The 12422-nt window shown below is 44.4% G+C and overlaps 18 non-coding genes across 18 annotated transcripts in view; all 18 read right to left on the bottom strand.

Annotated features, from left to right (window-relative positions):
• Positions 1 to 305: 305 nt before the first annotated feature.
• On the bottom strand, positions 306 to 424 carry LOC130397549 (5S ribosomal RNA). The gene has a single exon (XR_008900136.1). It is a non-coding gene; the product is annotated as a 5S ribosomal RNA (ribosomal RNA).
• Positions 425 to 953: 529 nt separating this feature from the next.
• On the bottom strand, positions 954 to 1072 carry LOC130397548 (5S ribosomal RNA). The gene has a single exon (XR_008900135.1). It is a non-coding gene; the product is annotated as a 5S ribosomal RNA (ribosomal RNA).
• Positions 1073 to 1600: 528 nt separating this feature from the next.
• LOC130397547 (5S ribosomal RNA) lies at positions 1601 to 1719 on the bottom strand. Its single transcript, XR_008900134.1, has one exon. It is a non-coding gene; the product is annotated as a 5S ribosomal RNA (ribosomal RNA).
• Positions 1720 to 2248: 529 nt separating this feature from the next.
• On the bottom strand, positions 2249 to 2367 carry LOC130397544 (5S ribosomal RNA). Its single transcript, XR_008900132.1, has one exon. It is a non-coding gene; the product is annotated as a 5S ribosomal RNA (ribosomal RNA).
• A 529-nt stretch (positions 2368 to 2896) lies between these two features.
• Positions 2897 to 3015, bottom strand: LOC130397543 (5S ribosomal RNA). The gene has a single exon (XR_008900131.1). It is a non-coding gene; the product is annotated as a 5S ribosomal RNA (ribosomal RNA).
• A 518-nt stretch (positions 3016 to 3533) lies between these two features.
• LOC130397542 (5S ribosomal RNA) lies at positions 3534 to 3652 on the bottom strand. The gene has a single exon (XR_008900130.1). It is a non-coding gene; the product is annotated as a 5S ribosomal RNA (ribosomal RNA).
• A 519-nt stretch (positions 3653 to 4171) lies between these two features.
• On the bottom strand, positions 4172 to 4290 carry LOC130397541 (5S ribosomal RNA). The gene has a single exon (XR_008900129.1). It is a non-coding gene; the product is annotated as a 5S ribosomal RNA (ribosomal RNA).
• A 529-nt stretch (positions 4291 to 4819) lies between these two features.
• On the bottom strand, positions 4820 to 4938 carry LOC130397540 (5S ribosomal RNA). The gene has a single exon (XR_008900128.1). It is a non-coding gene; the product is annotated as a 5S ribosomal RNA (ribosomal RNA).
• A 529-nt stretch (positions 4939 to 5467) lies between these two features.
• Positions 5468 to 5586, bottom strand: LOC130397539 (5S ribosomal RNA). Its single transcript, XR_008900127.1, has one exon. It is a non-coding gene; the product is annotated as a 5S ribosomal RNA (ribosomal RNA).
• Positions 5587 to 6115: 529 nt separating this feature from the next.
• Positions 6116 to 6234, bottom strand: LOC130397538 (5S ribosomal RNA). The gene has a single exon (XR_008900126.1). It is a non-coding gene; the product is annotated as a 5S ribosomal RNA (ribosomal RNA).
• A 518-nt stretch (positions 6235 to 6752) lies between these two features.
• On the bottom strand, positions 6753 to 6871 carry LOC130397537 (5S ribosomal RNA). Its single transcript, XR_008900125.1, has one exon. It is a non-coding gene; the product is annotated as a 5S ribosomal RNA (ribosomal RNA).
• A 519-nt stretch (positions 6872 to 7390) lies between these two features.
• On the bottom strand, positions 7391 to 7509 carry LOC130400965 (5S ribosomal RNA). Its single transcript, XR_008903431.1, has one exon. It is a non-coding gene; the product is annotated as a 5S ribosomal RNA (ribosomal RNA).
• Positions 7510 to 8029: 520 nt separating this feature from the next.
• On the bottom strand, positions 8030 to 8148 carry LOC130397536 (5S ribosomal RNA). The gene has a single exon (XR_008900124.1). It is a non-coding gene; the product is annotated as a 5S ribosomal RNA (ribosomal RNA).
• Positions 8149 to 8667: 519 nt separating this feature from the next.
• Positions 8668 to 8786, bottom strand: LOC130400334 (5S ribosomal RNA). Its single transcript, XR_008902813.1, has one exon. It is a non-coding gene; the product is annotated as a 5S ribosomal RNA (ribosomal RNA).
• Positions 8787 to 9305: 519 nt separating this feature from the next.
• On the bottom strand, positions 9306 to 9424 carry LOC130399956 (5S ribosomal RNA). The gene has a single exon (XR_008902447.1). It is a non-coding gene; the product is annotated as a 5S ribosomal RNA (ribosomal RNA).
• A 1719-nt stretch (positions 9425 to 11143) lies between these two features.
• On the bottom strand, positions 11144 to 11262 carry LOC130394284 (5S ribosomal RNA). The gene has a single exon (XR_008897457.1). It is a non-coding gene; the product is annotated as a 5S ribosomal RNA (ribosomal RNA).
• Positions 11263 to 11781: 519 nt separating this feature from the next.
• Positions 11782 to 11901, bottom strand: LOC130394502 (5S ribosomal RNA). The gene has a single exon (XR_008897654.1). It is a non-coding gene; the product is annotated as a 5S ribosomal RNA (ribosomal RNA).
• A 518-nt stretch (positions 11902 to 12419) lies between these two features.
• LOC130400088 (5S ribosomal RNA) overlaps positions 12420 to 12422 on the bottom strand; it is a 119-nt gene continuing 116 nt past the window's right edge. The window contains exon 1 of the ribosomal RNA XR_008902570.1: positions 12420 to 12422. This exon is cut by the window's right edge and continues 116 nt beyond it. This is a non-coding gene — a ribosomal RNA (5S ribosomal RNA).

Below are 12422 nucleotides of genomic sequence, written 5' to 3'. Positions count from 1 at the left end.
CAAGGTTAACGGTTAAAGTGTCAGAGAATGGGTGGTGATTTTTTGACGTCCTCCCATGATCTGAAGTGAGCGTGCGTGTTTGTGTTGGTGAAAGTTTAAGAAATGTACAACTGTCGGTTCAGCTCTCTGGTGCTCCCTGCTGGCAGTATCACTATACTGTCCTCATGTTTCACAAAAATAGTTTTGAGAGACGTTGTCAGTTTTTGTATGTTGCTTAAATCCTCCAAAGCGGTTGGCAGTAAACATCAGGTCACGGTACGCCACGGTAGGCCACGGAGTCAATGAGCTCGAGTTGAAAAAGAAAAAGCTTACAGCACCTGGTATTCCCAGGCGGTCTCCCATCCAAGTACTAACCAGGCCCGACCCTGCTTAGCTTCCGAGATCAGACGAGATCGGGCGTGTTCAGGGTGGTATGGCCGTAAGCAATTAGTGCAGGCGCAAAACCAGGTTTTATACAGTAGCACATAAGGAGTGAGAAAGCTGCTGAGGCTCGACGTTACACTTTTACAAAAACAATCATTAGTTAGATATAAACGGCAGTAATTGATTCAGTAGGACTCCTTATCCATGTAAACGATCATTGTGACATCTGAATTCATTAATTATCTGAAATACACTGCGTGTGCGTGTGATGTTAAATGTTTGAACCAAGGTTAACGGTTAAAGTGTCAGAGAATGGGTGGTGATTTTTTGACGTCCTCCCATGATCTGAAGTGAGCGTGCGTGTTTGTGTTGGTGAAAGTTTAAGAAATGTACAACTGTCGGTTCAGCTCTCTGGTGCTCCCTGCTGGCAGTATCACTATACTGTCCTCATGTTTCACAAAAATAGTTTTGAGAGACGTTGTCAGTTTTTGTATGTTGCTTAAATCCTCCAAAGCGGTTGGCAGTAAACATCAGGTCACGGTACGCCACGGTAGGCCACGGAGTCAATGAGCTCGAGTTGAAAAAGAAAAAGCTTACAGCACCTGGTATTCCCAGGCGGTCTCCCATCCAAGTACTAACCAGGCCCGACCCTGCTTAGCTTCCGAGATCAGACGAGATCGGGCGTGTTCAGGGTGGTATGGCCGTAAGCAATTAGTGCAGGCGCAAAACCAGGTTTTATACAGTAGCACATAAGGAGTGAGAAAGCTGCTGAGGCTCGACGTTACACTTTACAAAAACAATCATTAGTTAGATATAAACGGCAGTAATTGATTCAGTAGGACTCCTTATCCATGTAAACGATCATTGTGACATCTGAATTCATTAATTATCTGAAATACACTGCGTGTGCGTGTGATGTTAAATGTTTGAACCAAGGTTAACGGTTAAAGTGTCAGAGAATGGGTGGTGATTTTTTGACGTCCTCCCATGATCTGAAGTGAGCGTGCGTGTTTGTGTTGGTGAAAGTTTAAGAAATGTACAACTGTCGGTTCAGCTCTCTGGTGCTCCCTGCTGGCAGTATCACTATACTGTCCTCATGTTTCACAAAAATAGTTTTGAGAGACGTTGTCAGTTTTTGTATGTTGCTTAAATCCTCCAAAGCGGTTGGCAGTAAACATCAGGTCACGGTACGCCACGGTAGGCCACGGAGTCAATGAGCTCGAGTTGAAAAAGAAAAAGCTTACAGCACCTGGTATTCCCAGGCGGTCTCCCATCCAAGTACTAACCAGGCCCGACCCTGCTTAGCTTCCGAGATCAGACGAGATCGGGCGTGTTCAGGGTGGTATGGCCGTAAGCAATTAGTGCAGGCGCAAAACCAGGTTTTATACAGTAGCACATAAGGAGTGAGAAAGCTGCTGAGGCTCGACGTTACACTTTTACAAAAACAATCATTAGTTAGATATAAACGGCAGTAATTGATTCAGTAGGACTCCTTATCCATGTAAACGATCATTGTGACATCTGAATTCATTAATTATCTGAAATACACTGCGTGTGCGTGTGATGTTAAATGTTTGAACCAAGGTTAACGGTTAAAGTGTCAGAGAATGGGTGGTGATTTTTTGACGTCCTCCCATGATCTGAAGTGAGCGTGCGTGTTTGTGTTGGTGAAAGTTTAAGAAATGTACAACTGTCGGTTCAGCTCTCTGGTGCTCCCTGCTGGCAGTATCACTATACTGTCCTCATGTTTCACAAAAATAGTTTTGAGAGACGTTGTCAGTTTTTGTATGTTGCTTAAATCCTCCAAAGCGGTTGGCAGTAAACATCAGGTCACGGTACGCCACGGTAGGCCACGGAGGCAATGAGCTCGAGTTGAAAAAGAAAAAGCTTACAGCACCTGGTATTCCCAGGCGGTCTCCCATCCAAGTACTAACCAGGCCCGACCCTGCTTAGCTTCCGAGATCAGACGAGATCGGGCGTGTTCAGGGTGGTATGGCCGTAAGCAATTAGTGCAGGCGCAAAACCAGGTTTTATACAGTAGCACATAAGGAGTGAGAAAGCTGCTGAGGCTCGACGTTACACTTTTACAAAAACAATCATTAGTTAGATATAAACGGCAGTAATTGATTCAGTAGGACTCCTTATCCATGTAAACGATCATTGTGACATCTGAATTCATTAATTATCTGAAATACACTGCGTGTGCGTGTGATGTTAAATGTTTGAACCAAGGTTAACGGTTAAAGTGTCAGAGAATGGGTGGTGATTTTTTGACGTCCTCCCATGATCTGAAGTGAGCGTGCGTGTTTGTGTTGGTGAAAGTTTAAGAAATGTACAACTGTCGGTTCAGCTCTCTGGTGCTCCCTGCTGGCAGTATCACTATACTGTCCTCATGTTTCACAAAAATAGTTTTGAGAGACGTTGTCAGTTTTTGTATGTTGCTTAAATCCTCCAAAGCGGTTGGCAGTAAACATCAGGTCACGGTACGCCACGGTAGGCCACGGAGGCAATGAGCTCGAGTTGAAAAAGAAAAAGCTTACAGCACCTGGTATTCCCAGGCGGTCTCCCATCCAAGTACTAACCAGGCCCGACCCTGCTTAGCTTCCGAGATCAGACGAGATCGGGCGTGTTCAGGGTGGTATGGCCGTAAGCAATTAGTGCAGGCGCAAAACCAGGTTTTATACAGTAGCACATAAGGAGTGAGAAAGCTGCTGAGGCTCGACGTTACACTTTTACAAAAACAATCATTAGTTAGATATAAACGGCAGTAATTGATTCAGTAGGACTCCTTATCCATGTAAACGATCATTGTGACATCTGAATTCATTAATTATCTGAAATACACTGCGTGTGCGTGTGATGTTAAATGTTTGAACCAAGGTTAACGGTTAAAGTGTCAGAGAATGGGTGGTGATTTTTTGACGTCCTCCCATGATCTGAAGTGAGCGTGCGTGTTTGTGTTGGTGAAAGTTTAAGAAATGTACAACTGTCGGTTCAGCTCTCTGGTGCTCCCTGCTGGCAGTATCACTATACTGTCCTCATGTTTCACAAAAATAGTTTTGAGAGACGTTGTCAGTTTTTGTATGTTGCTTAAATCCTCCAAAGCGGTTGGCAGTAAACATCAGGTCACGGTACGCCACGGAGTCAATGAGCTCGAGTTGAAAAAGAAAAGCTTACAGCACCTGGTATTCCCAGGCGGTCTCCCATCCAAGTACTAACCAGGCCCGACCCTGCTTAGCTTCCGAGATCAGACGAGATCGGGCGTGTTCAGGGTGGTATGGCCGTAAGCAATTAGTGCAGGCGCAAAACCAGGTTTTATACAGTAGCACATAAGGAGTGAGAAAGCTGCTGAGGCTCGACGTTACACTTTTACAAAAACAATCATTAGTTAGATATAAACGGCAGTAATTGATTCAGTAGGACTCCTTATCCATGTAAACGATCATTGTGACATCTGAATTCATTAATTATCTGAAATACACTGCGTGTGCGTGTGATGTTAAATGTTTGAACCAAGGTTAACGGTTAAAGTGTCAGAGAATGGGTGGTGATTTTTTGACGTCCTCCCATGATCTGAAGTGAGCGTGCGTGTTTGTGTTGGTGAAAGTTTAAGAAATGTACAACTGTCGGTTCAGCTCTCTGGTGCTCCCTGCTGGCAGTATCACTATACTGTCCTCATGTTTCACAAAAATAGTTTTGAGAGACGTTGTCAGTTTTTGTATGTTGCTTAAATCCTCCAAAGCGGTTGGCAGTAAACATCAGGTCACGGTACGCCACGGAGTCAATGAGCTCGAGTTGAAAAAGAAAAAGCTTACAGCACCTGGTATTCCCAGGCGGTCTCCCATCCAAGTACTAACCAGGCCCGACCCTGCTTAGCTTCCGAGATCAGACGAGATCGGGCGTGTTCAGGGTGGTATGGCCGTAAGCAATTAGTGCAGGCGCAAAACCAGGTTTTATACAGTAGCACATAAGGAGTGAGAAAGCTGCTGAGGCTCGACGTTACACTCTTACAAAAACAATCATTAGTTAGATATAAACGGCAGTAATTGATTCAGTAGGACTCCTTATCCATGTAAACGATCATTGTGACATCTGAATTCATTAATTATCTGAAATACACTGCGTGTGCGTGTGATGTTAAATGTTTGAACCAAGGTTAACGGTTAAAGTGTCAGAGAATGGGTGGTGATTTTTTGACGTCCTCCCATGATCTGAAGTGAGCGTGCGTGTTTGTGTTGGTGAAAGTTTAAGAAATGTACAACTGTCGGTTCAGCTCTCTGGTGCTCCCTGCTGGCAGTATCACTATACTGTCCTCATGTTTCACAAAAATAGTTTTGAGAGACGTTGTCAGTTTTTGTATGTTGCTTAAATCCTCCAAAGCGGTTGGCAGTAAACATCAGGTCACGGTACGCCACGGTAGGCCACGGAGTCAATGAGCTCGAGTTGAAAAAGAAAAAGCTTACAGCACCTGGTATTCCCAGGCGGTCTCCCATCCAAGTACTAACCAGGCCCGACCCTGCTTAGCTTCCGAGATCAGACGAGATCGGGCGTGTTCAGGGTGGTATGGCCGTAAGCAATTAGTGCAGGCGCAAAACCAGGTTTTATACAGTAGCACATAAGGAGTGAGAAAGCTGCTGAGGCTCGACGTTACACTTTTACAAAAACAATCATTAGTTAGATATAAACGGCAGTAATTGATTCAGTAGGACTCCTTATCCATGTAAACGATCATTGTGACATCTGAATTCATTAATTATCTGAAATACACTGCGTGTGCGTGTGATGTTAAATGTTTGAACCAAGGTTAACGGTTAAAGTGTCAGAGAATGGGTGGTGATTTTTTGACGTCCTCCCATGATCTGAAGTGAGCGTGCGTGTTTGTGTTGGTGAAAGTTTAAGAAATGTACAACTGTCGGTTCAGCTCTCTGGTGCTCCCTGCTGGCAGTATCACTATACTGTCCTCATGTTTCACAAAAATAGTTTTGAGAGACGTTGTCAGTTTTTGTATGTTGCTTAAATCCTCCAAAGCGGTTGGCAGTAAACATCAGGTCACGGTACGCCACGGTAGGCCACGGAGTCAATGAGCTCGAGTTGAAAAAGAAAAAGCTTACAGCACCTGGTATTCCCAGGCGGTCTCCCATCCAAGTACTAACCAGGCCCGACCCTGCTTAGCTTCCGAGATCAGACGAGATCGGGCGTGTTCAGGGTGGTATGGCCGTAAGCAATTAGTGCAGGCGCAAAACCAGGTTTTATACAGTAGCACATAAGGAGTGAGAAAGCTGCTGAGGCTCGACGTTACACTTTTACAAAAACAATCATTAGTTAGATATAAACGGCAGTAATTGATTCAGTAGGACTCCTTATCCATGTAAACGATCATTGTGACATCTGAATTCATTAATTATCTGAAATACACTGCGTGTGCGTGTGATGTTAAATGTTTGAACCAAGGTTAACGGTTAAAGTGTCAGAGAATGGGTGGTGATTTTTTGACGTCCTCCCATGATCTGAAGTGAGCGTGCGTGTTTGTGTTGGTGAAAGTTTAAGAAATGTACAACTGTCGGTTCAGCTCTCTGGTGCTCCCTGCTGGCAGTATCACTATACTGTCCTCATGTTTCACAAAAATAGTTTTGAGAGACGTTGTCAGTTTTTGTATGTTGCTTAAATCCTCCAAAGCGGTTGGCAGTAAACATCAGGTCACGGTACGCCACGGTAGGCCACGGAGTCAATGAGCTCGAGTTGAAAAAGAAAAAGCTTACAGCACCTGGTATTCCCAGGCGGTCTCCCATCCAAGTACTAACCAGGCCCGACCCTGCTTAGCTTCCGAGATCAGACGAGATCGGGCGTGTTCAGGGTGGTATGGCCGTAAGCAATAGTGCAGGCGCAAAACCAGGTTTTATACAGTAGCACATAAGGAGTGAGAAAGCTGCTGAGGCTCGACGTTACACTTTTACAAAAACAATCATTAGTTAGATATAAACGGCAGTAATTGATTCAGTAGGACTCCTTATCCATGTAAACGATCATTGTGACATCTGAATTCATTAATTATCTGAAATACACTGCGTGTGCGTGTGATGTTAAATGTTTGAACCAAGGTTAACGGTTAAAGTGTCAGAGAATGGGTGGTGATTTTTTGACGTCCTCCCATGATCTGAAGTGAGCGTGCGTGTTTGTGTTGGTGAAAGTTTAAGAAATGTACAACTGTCGGTTCAGCTCTCTGGTGCTCCCTGCTGGCAGTATCACTATACTGTCCTCATGTTTCACAAAAATAGTTTTGAGAGACGTTGTCAGTTTTTGTATGTTGCTTAAATCCTCCAAAGCGGTTGGCAGTAAACATCAGGTCACGGTACGCCACGGAGTCAATGAGCTCGAGTTGAAAAAGAAAAAGCTTACAGCACCTGGTATTCCCAGGCGGTCTCCCATCCAAGTACTAACCAGGCCCGACCCTGCTTAGCTTCCGAGATCAGACGAGATCGGGCGTGTTCAGGGTGGTATGGCCGTAAGCAATTAGTGCAGGCGCAAAACCAGGTTTTATACAGTAGCACATAAGGAGTGAGAAAGCTGCTGAGGCTCGACGTTACACTTTTACAAAAACAATCATTAGTTAGATATAAACGGCAGTAATTGATTCAGTAGGACTCCTTATCCATGTAAACGATCATTGTGACATCTGAATTCATTAATTATCTGAAATACACTGCGTGTGCGTGTGATGTTAAATGTTTGAACCAAGGTTAACGGTTAAAGTGTCAGAGAATGGGTGGTGATTTTTTGACGTCCTCCCATGATCTGAAGTGAGCGTGCGTGTTTGTGTTGGTGAAAGTTTAAGAAATGTACAACTGTCGGTTCAGCTCTCTGGTGCTCCCTGCTGGCAGTATCACTATACTGTCCTCGTGTTTCACAAAAATAGTTTTGAGAGACGTTGTCAGTCTTTGTATGTTGCTTAAATCCTCCAAAGCGGTTGGCAGTAAACATCAGGTCACGGTAGGCCACGGAGGCAATGAGCTCGAGTTGAAAAGGTAGAAGCTTATAGCACCTGGTATTCCCAGGCGGTCTCCCATCCAAGTACTAACCAGGCCCGACCCTGCTTAGCTTCCGAGATCAGACGAGATCGGGCATGTTCAGGGTGGTATGGCCGTAAGCAATTAGTGCTGGCGCAAAACCAGGTTTTATACAGTAGCACATAAGGAGTGAGAAAGCTGCTGAGGCTCGACGTTACACTTTTACAAAAACAATCATTAGTTAGATATAAACGGCAGTAATTGATTCAGTAGGACTCCTTATCCATGTAAACGATCATTGTGACATCTGAATTCATTAATTATCTGAAATACACTGCGTGTGCGTGTGATGTTAAATGTTTGAACCAAGGTTAACGGTTAAAGTGTCAGAGAATGGGTGGTGATTTTTGGACGTCCTCCCATGATCTGAAGTGAGCGTGCGTGTTTGTGTTGGTGAAAGTTTAAGAAATGTACAACTGTCGTTTCAGCTCTCTGGTGCTCCCTGCTGGCAGTATCACTATACTGTCCTCAGTGTTTCACAAAAATAGTTTTGAGAGACGTTGTCAGTCTTTGTATGTTGCTTAAATCCTCCAAAGCGGTTGGCAGTAAACATCAGGTCACGGTAGGCCACGGAGGCAATGAGCTCGAGTTGAAAAAGTAAAAGCTTACAGCACCTGGTATTCCCAGGCGGTCTCCCATCCAAGTACTAACCAGGCCCGACCCTGCTTAGCTTCCGAGATCAGACGAGATCGGGCGTGTTCAGGGTGGTATGGCCGTAAGCAATTAGTGCTGGCGCAAAACCAGGTTTTATACAGTAGCACATAAGGAGTGAGAAAGCTGCTGAGGCTCGACGTTACACTTTTACAAAAACAATCATTAGTTAGATATAAACGGCAGTAATTGATTCAGTAGGACTCCTTATCCATGTAAACGATCATTGTGACATCTGAATTCATTAATTATCTGAAATACACTGCGTGTGCGTGTGATGTTAAATGTTTGAACCAAGGTTAACGGTTAAAGTGTCAGAGAATGGGTGGTGATTTTTTGACGTCCTCCCATGATCTGAAGTGAGCGTGCGTGTTTGTGTTGGTGAAAGTTTAAGAAATGTACAACTGTCGTTTCAGCTCTCTGGTGCTCCCTGCTGGCAGTATCACTATACTGTCCTCGTGTTTCACAAAAATAGTTTTGAGAGACGTTGTCAGTCTTTGTATGTTGCTTAAATCCTCCAAAGCGGTTGGCAGTAAACATCAGGTCACGGTAGGCCACGGAGGCAATGAGCTCGAGTTGAAAAGGTAGAAGCTTATAGCACCTGGTATTCCCAGGCGGTCTCCCATCCAAGTACTAACCAGGCCCGACCCTGCTTAGCTTCCGAGATCAGACGAGATCGGGCGTGTTCAGGGTGGTATGGCCGTAAGCAATTAGTGCTAGCGCAAAACCAGGTTTTATACAGTAGCACATAAGGAGTGAGAAACCTGCTGAGGCTCGACGTTACACTTTTACAAAAACAATCATTAGTTAGATATAAACGGCAGTAATTGATTCAGTAGGACTCCTTATCCAAGTAAACGATCATTGTGACATCTGAATTCATTAATTATCTGCAATACACTGCGTGTGCGTGTGATGTTAAATGTTTGAACCAAGGTTAACGGTTAAAGGGTCAGAGAATGGGTGGTGATTTTTTGACGTCCTCCCATGATCTGAAGTGAGCGTGCGTGTTTGTGTTGGTGAAAGTTTAAGAAATGTACAACTGTCGTTTCAGCTCTCTGGTGCTCCCTGCTGGCAGTATCACTATACTGTCCTCATGTTTCACAAAAATAGTTTTGAGAGACGTTGTCAGTCTTTGTATGTTGCTTAAATCCTCCAAAGCGGTTGGCAGTAAACATCAGGTCACGGTAGGCCACGGAGGGAATGAGCTCGAGTTGAAAAAGAAAATGCTTACAGCACCTGGTATTCCCAGGCGGTCTCCCATTCAAGTACTAACCAGGCCCGACCCTGCTTAGCTTCCGAGATCAGACGAGATCGGGCGTGTTCAGGGTGGTATGGCCGTAAGCAATTAGTGCTGGCGCAAAACCAGGTTTTATACAGTAGCACATAAGGAGTGAGAAACCTGTGCCCTATACCACGAAGCTCGCTGAACATACCCAGGCTTTCTTGGGAAAACCTGGCTCGACAGAGCCGCAACTCGCAATCAGAGTTAAATGGTACCACGAAGCTCACTTTAGATTCAATTAGTTGAACCAGGTTTTCCGCTTTAGGTTCAGTGCGCGTTCACGTGAAAGGGGCGTTTTTTGTGTCATTTTTCTCACCTTTACGATAGATCAAGCAGTCTATATGAGTAAGTGAAAAGATTCTGCATATTTTCTGTAAAATAACTATGCCAAATGCAGAATTGTTCGCCATTAATCCAAATAGAATGATGATGATTTAAAAATGCATAAGCAACGTCCATCCTGCCTTATTCTATCATTTAGGGAATTCACTTTAAATACACCCTATTTAAGAAATATATCGCATGTTTTCGACCGCTGAGAGGTAGCGGCTGTAGCGTAGTGAATTAGTATAAGACCCGAACGCCAGCGACCGGGGTTCAAATTCGCCGGTCTATCATCATGCATTTTACCCCCATAGATGTGGTACCAACACGGCCTTGAAAATATGGGTTCAAGTTCGAAATAAGCACAAAAATATAATTCCATAAGCTTTAGTGAATAAGTATTCCATATGCATGAGAATTAGGACTTTTTAAGCTTCACATAAATTCGCGTCACTTGGGAGTTGAACCCCCTGCGCAAAAATTCAAGACTGACGCGCTACCTCCACTCTAGCACTCTGTCACTGAGACACAATGCGCAACAGTAATCATTGTCTCCATAAGGTCCAAAAGGACGATCAAATAACGAACACCCTCTGATGAGAATCTGTATCTCTCATGAAGAACCCCAATTTCGTTGTTTGCACAATGACAATAAAGTCTGAAATCTGAATATCGTCAGACAATGCCAAGGGATCGGTTCTCTCCCGTAAAACCCTTGTCTCCGGAGAAGTGCGCCGGGGTCCACGGGAACACCCACAAATGGTGACGCCATTGTCAGAGGAGGGGCTAGGAAGCTGCGCACGCCGATTTAAGTAGCCGATCTCCGGCTAAACTAAGCCGAAAAACTGCTCCCGACCAGGTTTGGTTGCGAGCATAAGTCACCATGGTGATACAGCGACGCTAAAAGAGATCGACTTTCGTGGTACAACTAACCCAGGCTTGGAGCTCAACATACCTCGCTAACCCTCTAAGCGAGCTTCGTGGTACAGGGCCCTGCTGAGGCTCGACGTTACACTTTTACAAAAACAATCATTAGTTAGATATAAACGGCAGTAATTGATTCAGTAGGACTCCTTATCCAAGTAAACGATCATTGTGACATCTGAATTCATTAATTATCTGAAATACACTGCGTGTGCGTGTGATGTTAAATGTTTGAACCAAGGTTAACGTTTAAAGTGTCAGAGAATGGGTGGTGATTTTTGGACGTCCTCCCATGATCTGAAGTGAGCGTGCGTGTTTGTGTTGGTGAAAGTTTAAGAAATGTACAACTGTCGTTTCAGCTCTCTGGTGCTCCCTGCTGGCAGTATCACTATACTGTCCTCATGTTTCACAAAAATAGTTTTGAGAGACGTTGTCAGTCTTTGTATGTTGCTTAAATCCTCCAAAGCGGTTGGCAGTAAACATCAGGTCACGGTAGGCCACGGAGGCAATGAGCTCGAGTTGAAAAAGAAAAAGCTTACAGCACCTGGTATTCCCAGGCGGTCTCCTATCCAAGTACTAACCAGGCCCGACCCTGCTTAGCTTCCGAGATCAGACAAGATCGGGCGTGTTCAGGGTGGTATGGCCGTAAGCAATTAGTGCTGGCGCAAAACCAGGTTTTATACAGTAGCACATAAGGAGTGAGAAACCTGCTGAGGCTCGACGTTACACTTTTACAAAAACAATCATTAGTCAGATATAAACGGCAGTAATTGATTCAGTAGGACTCCTTATCCAAGTAAACGATCATTGTGACATCTGAATTCATTAATTATCTGAAATACACTGCGTGTGCGTGTGATGTTAAATGTTTGAACCAAGGTTAACGGTTAAAGTGTCAGAGAATGGGTGGTGATTTTTGGACGTCCTCCCATGATCTGAAGTGAGCGTGCGTGTTTGTGTTGGTGAAAGTTTAAGAAATGTACAACTGTCGTTTCAGCTCTCTGGTGCTCCCTGCTGGCAGTATCACTATACTGTCCTCAGTGTTTCACAAAAATAGTTTTGAGAGACGTTGTCAGTCTTTGTATGTTGCTTAAATCCTCCAAAGCGGTTGGCAGTAAACATCAGGTCACGGTAGGCCACGGAGGCAATGAGCTCGAGTTGAAAAAGAAAAGCTTACAGCACCTGGTATTCCCAGGCAGGTCTCCCATCCAAGTACTAACCAGGCCCGACCCTGCTTAGCTTCCGAGATCAGACGAGATCGGGCGTGTTCAGGGTGGTATGGCCGTAATCAATTAGTGCAGGCGCAAAACCAGGTTTTATACAGTAGCACATAAGGAGTGAGAAAGCTGCTGAGGCTCGACGTTACACTTTTACAAAAACAATCATTAGTTAGATATAAACGGCAGTAATTGATTCAGTAGGACTCCTTATCCATGTAAACGATCATTGTGACATCTGAATTCATTAATTATCTGAAATACACTGCGTGTGCGTGTGATGTTAAATGTTTGAACCAAGGTTAACGGTTAAAGTGTCAGAGAATGGGTGGTGATTTTTTGACGTCCTCCCATGATCTGAAGTGAGCGTGCGTGTTTGTGTTGGTGAAAGTTTAAGAAATGTACAACTGTCGTTTCAGCTCTCTGGTGCTCCCTGCTGGCAGTATCACTATACTGTCCTCATGTTTCACAAAAATAGTTTTGAGAGACGTTGTCAGTCTTTGTATGTTGCTTAAATCCTCCAAAGCGGTTGGCAGTAAACATCAGGTCACGGTAGGCCACGGAGGCAATGAGCTCGAGTTGAAAAAGAAAAGC

The sequence above is a fragment of the Gadus chalcogrammus genome, chromosome 12 (assembly GCF_026213295.1).
Source record: "Gadus chalcogrammus isolate NIFS_2021 chromosome 12, NIFS_Gcha_1.0, whole genome shotgun sequence".
Classification (NCBI taxonomy): domain Eukaryota; kingdom Metazoa; phylum Chordata; class Actinopteri; order Gadiformes; family Gadidae; genus Gadus; species Gadus chalcogrammus.
Note: the sequence above shows the minus strand (reverse complement) of the source record. Positions and strands in the feature narration are given on the sequence as shown.